This window comes from Sinocyclocheilus anshuiensis, unplaced genomic scaffold, assembly GCF_001515605.1.
Source record: "Sinocyclocheilus anshuiensis isolate Anshui unplaced genomic scaffold, SAMN03320099.WGS_v1.1 scaffold233, whole genome shotgun sequence".
In the NCBI taxonomy this organism is placed as follows: Eukaryota; Metazoa; Chordata; class Actinopteri; order Cypriniformes; family Cyprinidae; genus Sinocyclocheilus; species Sinocyclocheilus anshuiensis.
The window spans coordinates 632,593-644,995 of record NW_015540843.1 but is presented as its reverse complement, the minus strand read 5'-3'; the positions used below and the strand labels follow the sequence as shown (position 1 = coordinate 644,995).

At 35.8% G+C, this 12,403-nt stretch overlaps 1 pseudogene; it reads left to right on the top strand.

Moving 5' to 3' along the window:
- Positions 1-12,403, top strand: part of LOC107687576 (NACHT, LRR and PYD domains-containing protein 12-like) — a 43,260-nt pseudogene that overhangs the window by 1,964 nt on the left and 28,893 nt on the right.

Sequence of the window (12,403 nt, the reverse complement as noted above, 5' to 3'; positions counted from 1 at the left end):
TTTAGAATATATATATATATATATATATATATATATATATATATATATATATATGTGTGTGTGTGTGTAGTTGTAAGATGCAATATGATTTTTACACCAATTAAGTGTGCTTTTTGCATATGTGTGCTTTTAGTTGTTTCTATAATTTTAAATAAAAACATTTAAAAAAATTGATTATTCAGTTCATGACCCTGATAAACATCAGTGATAGAGATTTAATATGAATTATCCATGTGTTTTTCTCAGCATCAGGCAAAAGGAAAGTCAGACAGAATCATGTTCAGTATCCTCCTGTGTGTCGATGAAGAGTGATGGATCTATGCGTCATCCCCCTGATCTCAGTGCTAAAGCAATGACCACTCAGTGCTAAAGCAATGACCACCTGTGTGAGTACAAACATGATTGAAACATTATTTAATATTACAGTCACTAACACAGAAGAGAGAAGAATTACAATGTCATTCTCATAAAATCTAGTATGAGTTATGTTTTAATGTAGTTAAAGCTAGTTAATCAGAGAATTGCAACAAACAAATGGCATCAGGAGCTCTGTAGTGACAGCCCACTCCCATAAAATGCAAGAGATGGGGATAATTCATTAATTGTATCTAAAGACAAGAGTTCAGCTGTGTTTCTCTCCAAATGCAGAAATAAAATCTTGAAGACACAGAAAAACGCCACCTCAGAAACGAGTCCCTGTGAGGTGAGAGAGGAGGGGGATTTTGTTCATTACCAGAACCAGAGAGCAGCATCTCCTGAGCCCAGCTGTGTGTCTTTGAAGAGTGATGGATCTATGCGTCATCCCCCTGATCTCAGTGATGGAACAGTGACCTCAGTCTGTGTGTGAGTACAAATACATAGTTTGTAAACTCCTGCAGTGAAACAAGTAGGGTTGCCACCTTCAATGTGAGAAAGGAAGGGATTCTATTCTATTCAATTATCTGCGTAATAATGTCTTAAACATGTTAATTATCTGTCTACCAAGCTCTAATATGTATGGAATATTATAATAATAGTAGTGCTGTGAAACGATTAATCGCATCCAAAATAAAAGTTTCTGTTTACATAATATATGTGTGAGTATTGTGTATATTTATTATGGATATATAAATACACACACATACAGCATATATTTTGAAAATATTTACATGTATATATTTATATTCATATAATTTTTATCATATATAAATATATTTAATATATAAACATAACAGATTTTTCTTAAATATATACATGCATGTGTGTGTGTGTATTTATATATACATAATAAATATACACAGTACACACACATATATTATGTAAACAAAAAACTTTTTTTTGATGCGATTAATCGCGATTAATCGTTTGACAGCACTAAATAATAGATTGGCTAAATTAAAATAAACAATGAAATACCATATCATCTTCAGGGGACGTCTGTGGTAACAGGAATTGAGAAATGTTAGTCTAGGTCTTTTACCTTATAGCAGCATGGACTGTGAGCGAATGAAAATGAATTTCAGCAATTCAGCCCTATATTTGTAATGTGCAAGCCTGTTTCCACCACTGAATAAAAAAAATAAATAAAAAGTAGTTGCGACTTTTTATCACAATTTTGACTTTTCTCCTCAGAATCGTGAGATAGAAATTGGCAATTGCTAGTTATAAAGTCATAATTGCTGGATATAAGGTCATAATTATGTGTTATAAAGTCAGAATTGCAAGATATAAAGTCGCAATTGTGAGTTATAAAGTCAGAATTCCATGTTTATATCTAATTATCACAATTTTGACTTTTTCTTGCAGTTGTGAGTTTATATCTCTCAATTCTGACTTATTTTTTCATAATTTTGATATAAACTTGCAATTGCGAGTTATAAAGTCCAATTCTGAGGAAAAGAAAAAGATTGACTTTTCTTACAATTGAGATTTTATATCTGACTATTTCTCAGAATTGCGAATTTATATCTTGCAATTCCGCAATTTTGACTTTATAACTTGCAATTGTGAGTTTCTATCATGCAGTTCTTAGAAAAAAAGTCAGAATTGCAGACGGACGGACTTGAGCACGACATGCTTTTAAAAACACACAGGTTGTGGTGCATTTTAAAATTTGCAACTTTGTGTGAGTGTTTTAAGCATCATAAACATTTTCCTCACAAGAGACAACAAAGCAGATGAATATTTGTGACCCTGGACCACAAAACCAGTCTTGGGTATATTTTTAGCAATAGCAAAAAAAAAAAAACATTGTATGGGTCAAAATGATAAATTTTTCTTTTATGCCAAAAATCATTAGGATATTAAGTAAAGATCATGTTCCATGAAAATATTTAGTAAATTTCCTACCATAAATATATCAAAACTTTATTTTTCATTAGTAATATGCATTGCTAAGAACTTAATTTGGACAACTTTAAAAGCTATTTTCTCAGTATTTTGATTTTTTTGCACCCTCAGATTCCAGATTTTCAAATAGTTGGATCTCGACCAAATGTAGGATCTCTGTCTTCGCATGGACCCACTTACACTATTGAATCCACACATGAAACAACCACATTCCATTAAGACAAACTGAGGCACTCCTCTGCAACCAGCTGCGGTCGTAAAACTCATGCAGGGTCAGTGAAGGGTCCCCCTGCCGTAACATCACGGGGATCCAGAACTCAAATACTCCGTTTGAAACTTCATAACTCTGCAGAACACAAAGCCTTGCTAAAACAGAGACTTTTCATAGGACTGTTGAAGCCTCTTCCGTCATCAGGCAAACAACCAATGCAACGAGGGCTTTCCCGAAACGACGTCATCCAAACGTCACCTCAGCGACCAATCCTAAAGCTCCGGGGTTCCCTCAGCAGCCAGCCAGGAGCCACGAGAATCATCTCAGCTTTTCAGCTGTCAACCAAGCAGAACGCAAGTAAACAAACAAAATCTTCTATCTGCTGAACTGACGCTGGTGAACTTAGTTAAGCAGTAAAGATAAGAAAATATCTGCTTTGTGAATTCTCTCAGGTGGAAACTTCATGCAACCCCGTCAACTCTGATTCTAAAGAAACTGTATGTTTGTGTGTTTTAGCGTAGTTTTGATGTAATCTAGATTAGCCAATAAAATTCATGTTTCATTTATAAAGAATCATTGTTTGGTGTCATATAATTTTAAGGTTAAAACCTTTGCCAAAGATCCTTGCTACCTAGCTTACGTTACCTCTCTAAGAGCTTACAAATTATTATAATCGTATTAACCCGTGGCCAGGGGGAATACAGATATTCAAATTGTTAAAATATACTAAGAATCACCGGCTCGCTGGACGACCCTTGATTTAAAGTGTAAACTATCAGATTTGAATTCAGCTTTAATCAGGTTGACTCAGAATTTTCAGATTCGAGTCCTTTTAACCTTTAAACCTGAATGAATTAATAATAATTAATTCCCTTAAAATTAAGTAATCAAAGTCATTACAAAATATTGTCCTATCCTAACAAACCATACATCAAGCTTATACGTCAGCTTATTTATTCAGCTTTCAGATGATGTATAAATCTCAGTTTCAAAAAATTGACCCTTATGACTGGTTTTGTGGTCCAGGGTCACATTTTTCCTTCATTGTGTGAGGGAAACTGCTCAGCATTATTTTTTTTTATCAAGCTTTACCAAAAAGACAATAAGTCTTCTAAAATGTCTTTGTGTCATTTTCATGTATTATCCTCAGTTCCCTCTAAAATTTCATTCTGTCCTACGTCCGAACAAGACCGACACGCATGCTGAATTGAGCGGTAACATGCTTTGATTTGTTCAGCAGATCCAATCAATATCCCTGTTATCGAGTGTTAAATGAACAGTATTTCATGTAAATATGGGTGTATTTTTCAGAGAGTAAATGTAGTACTGAAATAAGGTAGATTCACTTTACAAATGACAATTGACAATTAGTAATGCTAAGGACTTCTGCAAGTAAACAAGCAAAATTGCTGAGGGAAAGATAAAGGAATGGCAAGAACAGAAAAAAAGAAGAGACAAGCAGACAGCACAGCAACTACAACTGACTTAAAGCCACAGAGCCTTAAATGAAATCATCTGCAAAAAAACAAACAAATTAAATCTCTCAAAAACACACCAGAGGATGCTTAACCTTAAGCAAAAACAGCATTATCATCTTCACATATTAGTAAGCTTGACTTTATTTCTTCCATTCTTGTACTGTAGACAAGTTGTTACTGAGAATTGACAAAGGTTTAGCTGTAGGTAATTTTGTTGTTTTATAGAAAATATTTGGCTCATTGATAATGAAATACAGTGGCAAACATAACTTTGTGAACCAATTTAAAATTTGTAGATAATGGCATTGATTACTCATTAAATATGATCTGATCTCAATTGAACTCACAAATACAGACAAACACAATCTATATTATTATTATTTTTTTTTTTTTACTAAATATATATTAAGATATGTATTAAACTACATATTAAAATACAGATATCTTAAACTACATGTAAATATATACATTTCGGGGATTTTATATTTGTTATACAATTATATCTTCATCTATCCAGAGAATGTATGTATTTAAAAATTTTACATGGCCTTAAAGATAACATGTATGGCAATATTACTATTGTTATAGGGCAACATATGTCCTACATTACATTTCTGTATGGGGTCCTGTGGAAGGTTTTGATTGCATTGTGCACGCGGAACGATGTATGTTAAAAGCACAAAGAGTTTCCTGAATTGGAACTACGTAGAGAACATTTTTCCCATTGTTGGAAGCAGATTTGAGTGCACGCAAAGTGTAGCCCTCAGCATCAGTAAGCAGCATGGACAGTTTCCGGCGCCCACTTCCACCTTGTTGAATAGAATGTGAATACAGTATTGTCAGTCCCAACACTCTTCTTTTATATAGCACAGCATATCACATTACAATTTACATCACAAGACATCATAGGAATTATAGAAAATCATACTGTTGTCTGTAGCGTCTCAAAACTATAAATATTATATTTACAGTGTTGTCTAGCAGCTACATCAGTGCCACAGGATGTAGCAGGGTTGTGGTTGGGAACCCTGAGTTAACACATAGTAACTTTTAAAAAAGTTTACACTTATTTTTCCCTAACCCACAATAAAAAGATTAATGCGAGTTAAACTGAACAGAGAAGTATATGATAAACGAAAATAGTAATAATATATAATAATAATACGGAAAAAAGACGTTCAGTTAATAGACTTACAAGACTGTGGGATGGATAAACGTGTCTTGTAGGCCTATTTTATTTGATGTACCTTATGTATTATTCATAATAAACTTCTTTCGAATGCTGTTTATATCGCGCATAGACATTCACGTAGACAGCATCGCCTCTTGTTAATATAATCTTTTAATAATGTATTAATTTCTAATTGAAAAAAACTAATTCTGACCACTTCATTTATTTGTTTATCAAATTTCAGTGCACTATCACAAACTATACCTAAGTTTTTTACTTGATGTGTCCGAAAAGGCTATGTGCTGCCAGTTTCAGAGCAAATATGCAAAACTGTGACATTTCATTCACTGATGCTCTTCAAATATATTTTAACATGATTTCCTATAGCGAGAACGTGCTACGATTGGTCAGAGAAATGTAGCTGTTATCTGATTGGCATATCTGACGTGCATTTGTGGATTTGTCAGCGTCTTGACGCCAAAAAAAATTTTCTAAATCCACAAATGTGTGCAGCGATCTACAAATGCACAGGACGCGATTCACAAATGAATGCCAGGCAAAGTTGTGTTTGTGACATAAAAATATATCTGTGAATATGTTTTTTATTTGCAAATCTCATTTTATTTTTTGTGTGAATTTAATTCTTGTTTGTGAAACTCTAAGATTTATTTGTGGATCTCATTCTATTTATTTATCAATACATTTTATTTTTGTTAATCTCTTTACATATATTTGTGGATCATAATGTATTTATTTGGAATTATGCAACGATTCTACCCCCATATTTGCACTCTGCATCGAAAATATATATGTACTAGGGCTGCACGATAAACCGAAATGGAATCGAAATCGCGATTCGACAGAAGCTGCGATTGTCATGCGTATCTTTCAGTGAAGCACGGTTCTGTGATCAGCAGTAAATCTCCATCCAAAGGCCAGAGGGCGCTCTCGCGGTGAAACTCCAAATACGCCTTGCAGAAGAAACCCAGAAAATGCCTATAGCGGTAGCTGGATAAACAGAAGATTTAACAGCTTTTATCGATTCAACGTGACTAATAAACACAAGATTATGACAATATATGGTTTATCTGAGTTATTATTATTATAATTTTCATTCAAATAAAGTATGCTTATAATGCAATGCCTTTATCACTGCTTAGAATACTATGAAATATGTTGCGTACCTTATTCTGTGTAAGAAGCCACATCATCTCACAGAAGGATTTATTTCAAACACTCGACTGACGTTATGAAGTGAGTTTGGAGTAAAAATATGTTATTAAATGTGGTATTTTCACATGCTTTCAGATGGAGCAGCATTTACTACACAGAGCCGTAGTTCACTGAGAAGCTATGCAAACAGCTGTCATTATCGCGAATGATTTCTTCGATTTCATAATTGCACAATAAAATCGTCTGCGATTATTTTTTTTTTTTGTTTGTTTTTTTTTGTTTTTTTTGAGTAACTTGTCAGTGAACTACGGTTCTGTGTAGTAGCCTAAATGCTGCTCCATCTGAAAGCACGTGATAATTACTGCTGATTACAGAACCGGCTTTACTAACAAAATGCGCATGACATTCGCATTCGATTAATCGTCCAGCCCTAATATGAACGCGCTGTTGCACCTCTGATAACTTTTAAGGCTTATTCTGCAGCGTTTATATAAGCATTTTGACGGGTTGCGTCACGGAGTTGTAAAAACGGTTACACTCGGTTAAACGGTTATTACAAAGCAAAAACAAACACTCTTCTTCGATCCAGGAACGTTTCTCTCAGTTAATGTGCGCGATGTCATCTCACAGTCTGAAACGTCTGTCATAGCAAATCAACACATGCTGTTGTGAATAATTAAGCAAAGCGTCTTCTCATAGGATAAGAACACGCAGTCTCATGAATAATTTAATAGACACAGACGCGTCATCGATGTACTATCGTTCATTGCCACATCACAAATTGTGCCGTCAACACGATGTAGATTTTAAACCCGGAAGGTGAAAATAGCGCAAAAAAGCTTAAAATTAACCAGTTTTCTCCAACAGTTAAAATTATCGGATGCTAACATTGTCTTCTATGATGTGCAACACAAACACCTCTGCTAAAATGTCAGAAAAAGTAGTCTGGGGTTTCATGACCCTTTAAAGGGCAGGGCACACATTTTCAATCCCATCTTAGCTTTTGGAAAAATAGTAACTCAGATGTCTACTTATTGACAGACTGGTAGACTGGAAACAGTAGGTAAACATCTGTTTTACAAATTTTCCAAAGGCGAATTCTAGTAAATTATTATATCATATTATTTCAGTGGCTTCAATAACATTTTGAAAAGTATACCTGTTTTTGTGTTATCAGTTATGTCAGATTATCAACTTTTGCTATTTCGAGATCACAATAAAATTAAGTTGTGATTACGAGAAAACAAGACAGAAAAATTATTAAAAAAAAATAAGTGAACATGTCTGAACATACAGCTTCTGGAGTTGTTTAAGCATCCTCTGGTGAGATCTTGGGAGATTCTTTGTGTTCTTTTACTTGCGGGAGATTTTTTACTAACTGTCATTTAAAAAAAAAAAAGTCTGGGCCTGTATTAAGCAGTTTATTGTGTCTCAGCTGGTTTTGAGAATGCCACATGGCTTTACTAGAATATTTAGTAGCTGCCCACTCTCTCATTCATTCTTTGTATTGTTCTTGTTTCTGCAGTGTGGATAGAGATGATCAGACTAAAATCCTGAAACAGGTTCTTCACCAACCAGTTGATGATGAACTACAGAGAGTCAAAGACCAACATAAAACCAGCATGAAGAACAAGTATGAAAGCTTATTTGAGCCAGTCAAACTACAAGATAATCAAACCCTCCTAAACAGGATCTACACACAGCTCTACATCATAGAGGGAGAGAGTGAATGGGTGAATGAAGAACATGAGGTTTTACACGTTGAGAAGACACCCAGAACACAACACTCACAAGACACTCCAATCTACTGTAATGATATATTCAAACCCTCAACTGAACCAGAATGTGAGAAGAAAGACAAAATAAAGGTTGTTCTTACCAAAGGCATTGCTGGAATTGGAAAAACTGTCTCTGTGCAGAAGTTCATTCTGGACTGGGCCGAGGGAAATGCCAATCAGGATGTAGATTTTATGTTTGTGCTTCCATTTCGAGAGCTAAACTTGATTCAGGATAATCAGTTCAGTCTTGACAGACTTTTGCTTGACTTTCATCCTAAACTTCATGAACTGAACCCAAGGATTTATGAGGAGTGTAAAGTTGTGTTCATCTTTGATGGTCTGGATGAAAGCAGATTTGCACTGATGTTTTCAGACAATGAGAAAGTTTCTGATGTGACTCAGACTTCATCAGTGTGTGTGTTGATGTCAAACCTCCTGAAAGGAGAACTGCTTCCCTCTGCTCTCATCTGGATCACCTCCAGACCAGCAGCAGCCAATCAGATCCCTTTCAAGTACATTAACCGTGTGACAGAAATTCAAGGATTTGATGAGCCTCAGAAGGAGGAATATTTCAGGAAGAGAATAAGTGATGAGGATCAAGCTAGCAGAGTCATCTCCCATATTAGAAAAGCAAGAAGCCTCCACATCATGTGCCACATACCAGTCTTCTGTTGTATCTCAGCCACTGTTCTTGAAAAAATTGTAAAACAAGATACAGAAATCCCACAAACTCTGACGGAAATGTACATCCACTTCCTGCTCATTCAGACAAGCATGAAGAATCAGAAGTATGAAGAGAGAGATACAGAAAAACGTATGCAGTCCAACAAAGAAGTGATTGTGAAACTTGGTGAACTGGCTTTCAAACAGCTGATGAAGGGTAATGTCATTTTCTATGAGGAGGACTTGAGAGATTGTTGCATAGACATCACTGACGCAGTATATTCTGGGATTTGCACTGAGATCTTTAAGCAGGAATCTGTGATTCAGCACAGGAAAGTGTACTGCTTCATACATCTGAGCTTTCAGGAGTTTCTAGCTGCTTTATATGTGTTTTTCTCCCATTTGATGAAGAACATGGAGCCGTTGCAGTTGTTTCTGCATGAAGAATGTGAACATTATGAATATAAGCAAGAGAGGTCTCAGGGAAATGCTTTGTGTAAGTTACTAACTTCAGCTGCCAACAAAACTCTTAAGAGTAAAAATGGACACCTGGATCTTTTTCTGCGGTTCCTGCTGGGCATCTCACTGGAGTCCAATCAGAGACTCTTACAGAATCTACTGACATGCGCAGAGAACAGCTCAGAAACCATCAAAGAAACCGCACAGTACATTAAAGACACAATCAATTGTTATAATCTCTCAGCTGATAGATCCATCAGTCTGTTCCTCTGTCTACTAGAAGTGAATGACCAGACTCTGTGCAAAGAGATTCAGGAGTTTGTCAAATCAGACCAACACTCAGAGAAGAAACTCTCTCCTGTTCACTGCTCAGCAATAGCCTACATGCTTCAGATGTCAGAGGAGGTGCTGGATAAGTTTGAGCCTACAAAATACAACACATCATATGAGGGGAGATGGAGACTGATACCAGCTGTGATGAACTGCAGAAAAGCTCTGTGAGTATTGATTCATGTCATCTTACTATTCAGTTCTATGAATGGTAATAGGCTCATAATTGGATCTAATCTTGAATCAATAAAACAGTTAAAAAGTATGTCAGAAAACTTTATTTATAAACAATTTTGATGAAAATGTGAACGAGATTTGGTTGCATTTTGTTGGTTGTATTGTTAGCTGTGTACAGTTTTATGATAGACCTTTCAAACATTTGAAACACTTTTTTTGAACAGTCATGTAAATTTCTCGGTAAAGAATTATATTTAAAAAATGAAATGTTATCAATTTTGTCTCCTTAGTATTATTTTAAATCCAAGCAAAAATGAGGCTTTGTTAGTTGAACAGTGTAAGTTTTTACTAAAGCATCCATGCATAATGCATCCATGTTTTGGATTTGTTATGGTTTTCAGAGAGACTCTGAATCAGTCATGACCTGTGTCATGATCAGAGACCTTCATATATATCATGCACAGAATGCAGAAAACATTATTTTATTTTGTCCATCTCCATGTCATCCTCTGTTATAGGCTTGCTGGATGTTGTCTCTCTAATCAGCACTGTGAAACTGTGTGTTCAGCTCTACAATCATCAAACTCCAATCTGAGAGAGCTGGACATGAGTAACAATGACCTGCTGGATTTAGGAGTGAGGCTGCTCTGTGCTGGACTGAAGAATTCACACTGTCAACTGAACATACTGAGGTCTGACTTTCATATTTACTCATTCACTAAGTTCAGTTGTGTGAATGAATAGGTGTTTCATAACTACAGCTGAGAAACTGGCTTAGAAATCTTATATTAAACTATTTTTTTCTATCAACCACTTTAATGTCAGTTATAGACAGTCCAGGATCCAATATTAAGTCCAAAGTGTCGCCTTGGGTATGTGTAGGATGATTAACCAATTGCAGCAGATTAAAAGAGTCAATAGTGTTCAAAAAGTCTGTCGTTAGCTGTTTACAAGGGCAACATACCTGGGGCCTGTACCATGATGGTAGTTGAACAAATTCAGAGTTACAGAATTAGTTCTGAGTTGACAAAACCAAACCACTCCAATCCAGTTTTGTTGGTACCATGATCAAAGCTGATCATCAGCTTGCTTTGTCAACTCAGGTTTTGATCCTGAGTTTGTGGAGTGTGTGCACATGAATGTGTGACATCACTGGTGTACAGCCAATCACATGCCTTGCAACACAGAGCAAGTATGATTCACTTCTCACGAGAGACCCAGCGAGATTCCAAACTAAAAGTTAAAGGTTTTGCTAAAGGTTAAGAGATTGTAGAATATGACGAATTTAAACACATTTACACTGAAAAAAGTACTTGTTCATGAAAAATAAAAGAAATTTTCTTGCATTATCAGTGCAGTCACAAGTGAAACTTGCTAAGTTAGTTTATATAGTTGAAAATATACAGCGATAGAGACTCATACATGTAAGGCCACATAGTCATTTTTAAAGCATTATCTATTGATTCTACAGCTGATTTATATTGCAAATGATCTGTATATATTAATATTCATTTAAAATAAATGATTTATAGTAACTGTTAAACTAAAATTGCTTGTGTGTAATGGATTAATAATAATATAAATCATATAATAATTATATAAATCATATAAAATAACTCAAATTGTCATTAAAGCCAAACAATTTTTTTTTGTACTAGTGACCTTTAATTTGGAGCAAGAGAAACTGGGGGAGTGACTTTTTTGAGTCAGACATGTGTCACTTTGTTCACATCTGATTGGTCCAATTTCAGTTTGAGATCTCAAACCCAGAACATAACCTGCCCTGGAGCAGGTTAGCTGTGGAGAGTAAGTTACTATGGAAATGAATGCCACTAAAATCCAAGCCACTTTCATGGTACCTAAAACCCAGGATTGGTATAAACTAAATTGAAACTTACCTGGCTAGCCAGCTAATCCGGCTTCATGGTACAGGCCCCTGGACATTAAAGTCACATGCTAAAAGAAACTGGTCATGTTTAGTAATCAGATCTCAGATCCCCTGTGAACTCTATGAAAATTATATATATCTTTTATCTATGTGTGGTGGCCGATATATCAGCACTAAAACGATTCAGACCAGTCAAGTAGTAGTAGTTTAGCTCAGGGCTGGATTGGTAATCGGGCATACCGGGCCATTTTCCCGGTGGGCCGACACACTTAAGGGGCTGACAGAATGTTTTTTTGCCGAAAACCATCACGCAGGGACAGCGAGCAGCCAGTGGCCCATTGGTTTGTCTCCTGTATTGACAGCGTAAACATCCAATCACAATGCGCTATAGATGGAGCGATGAAGTATTTTGCTCCGCCTATATAAAGATCGCATCACCCCAACTTCTTCCTCGTCGGCTTTTCCCACGTTTTCACAGGAGATTTATCAAGAACAGGCTTGCTCTGCGGTGAGTGATGCGGGCCAAAGAGCAAGGCAGGAGGAGAAGAAGAGAGTAGTTGAATTGGTAAAGTGCTTGATAGGGACTCGCAACGGAGGCAGGAATCTAACCTATCCTAATGTTTGTGCGCGGCTGCACGCCATGAGTGTAGAATGCGTAAACACTTTTTAATAAAACGTAAATTCGTCCCCCGCGATTTTTTAGCCAAGTCAAGTCAAGTGTGTTCATAGAGGTTTCCATGGGCCAAT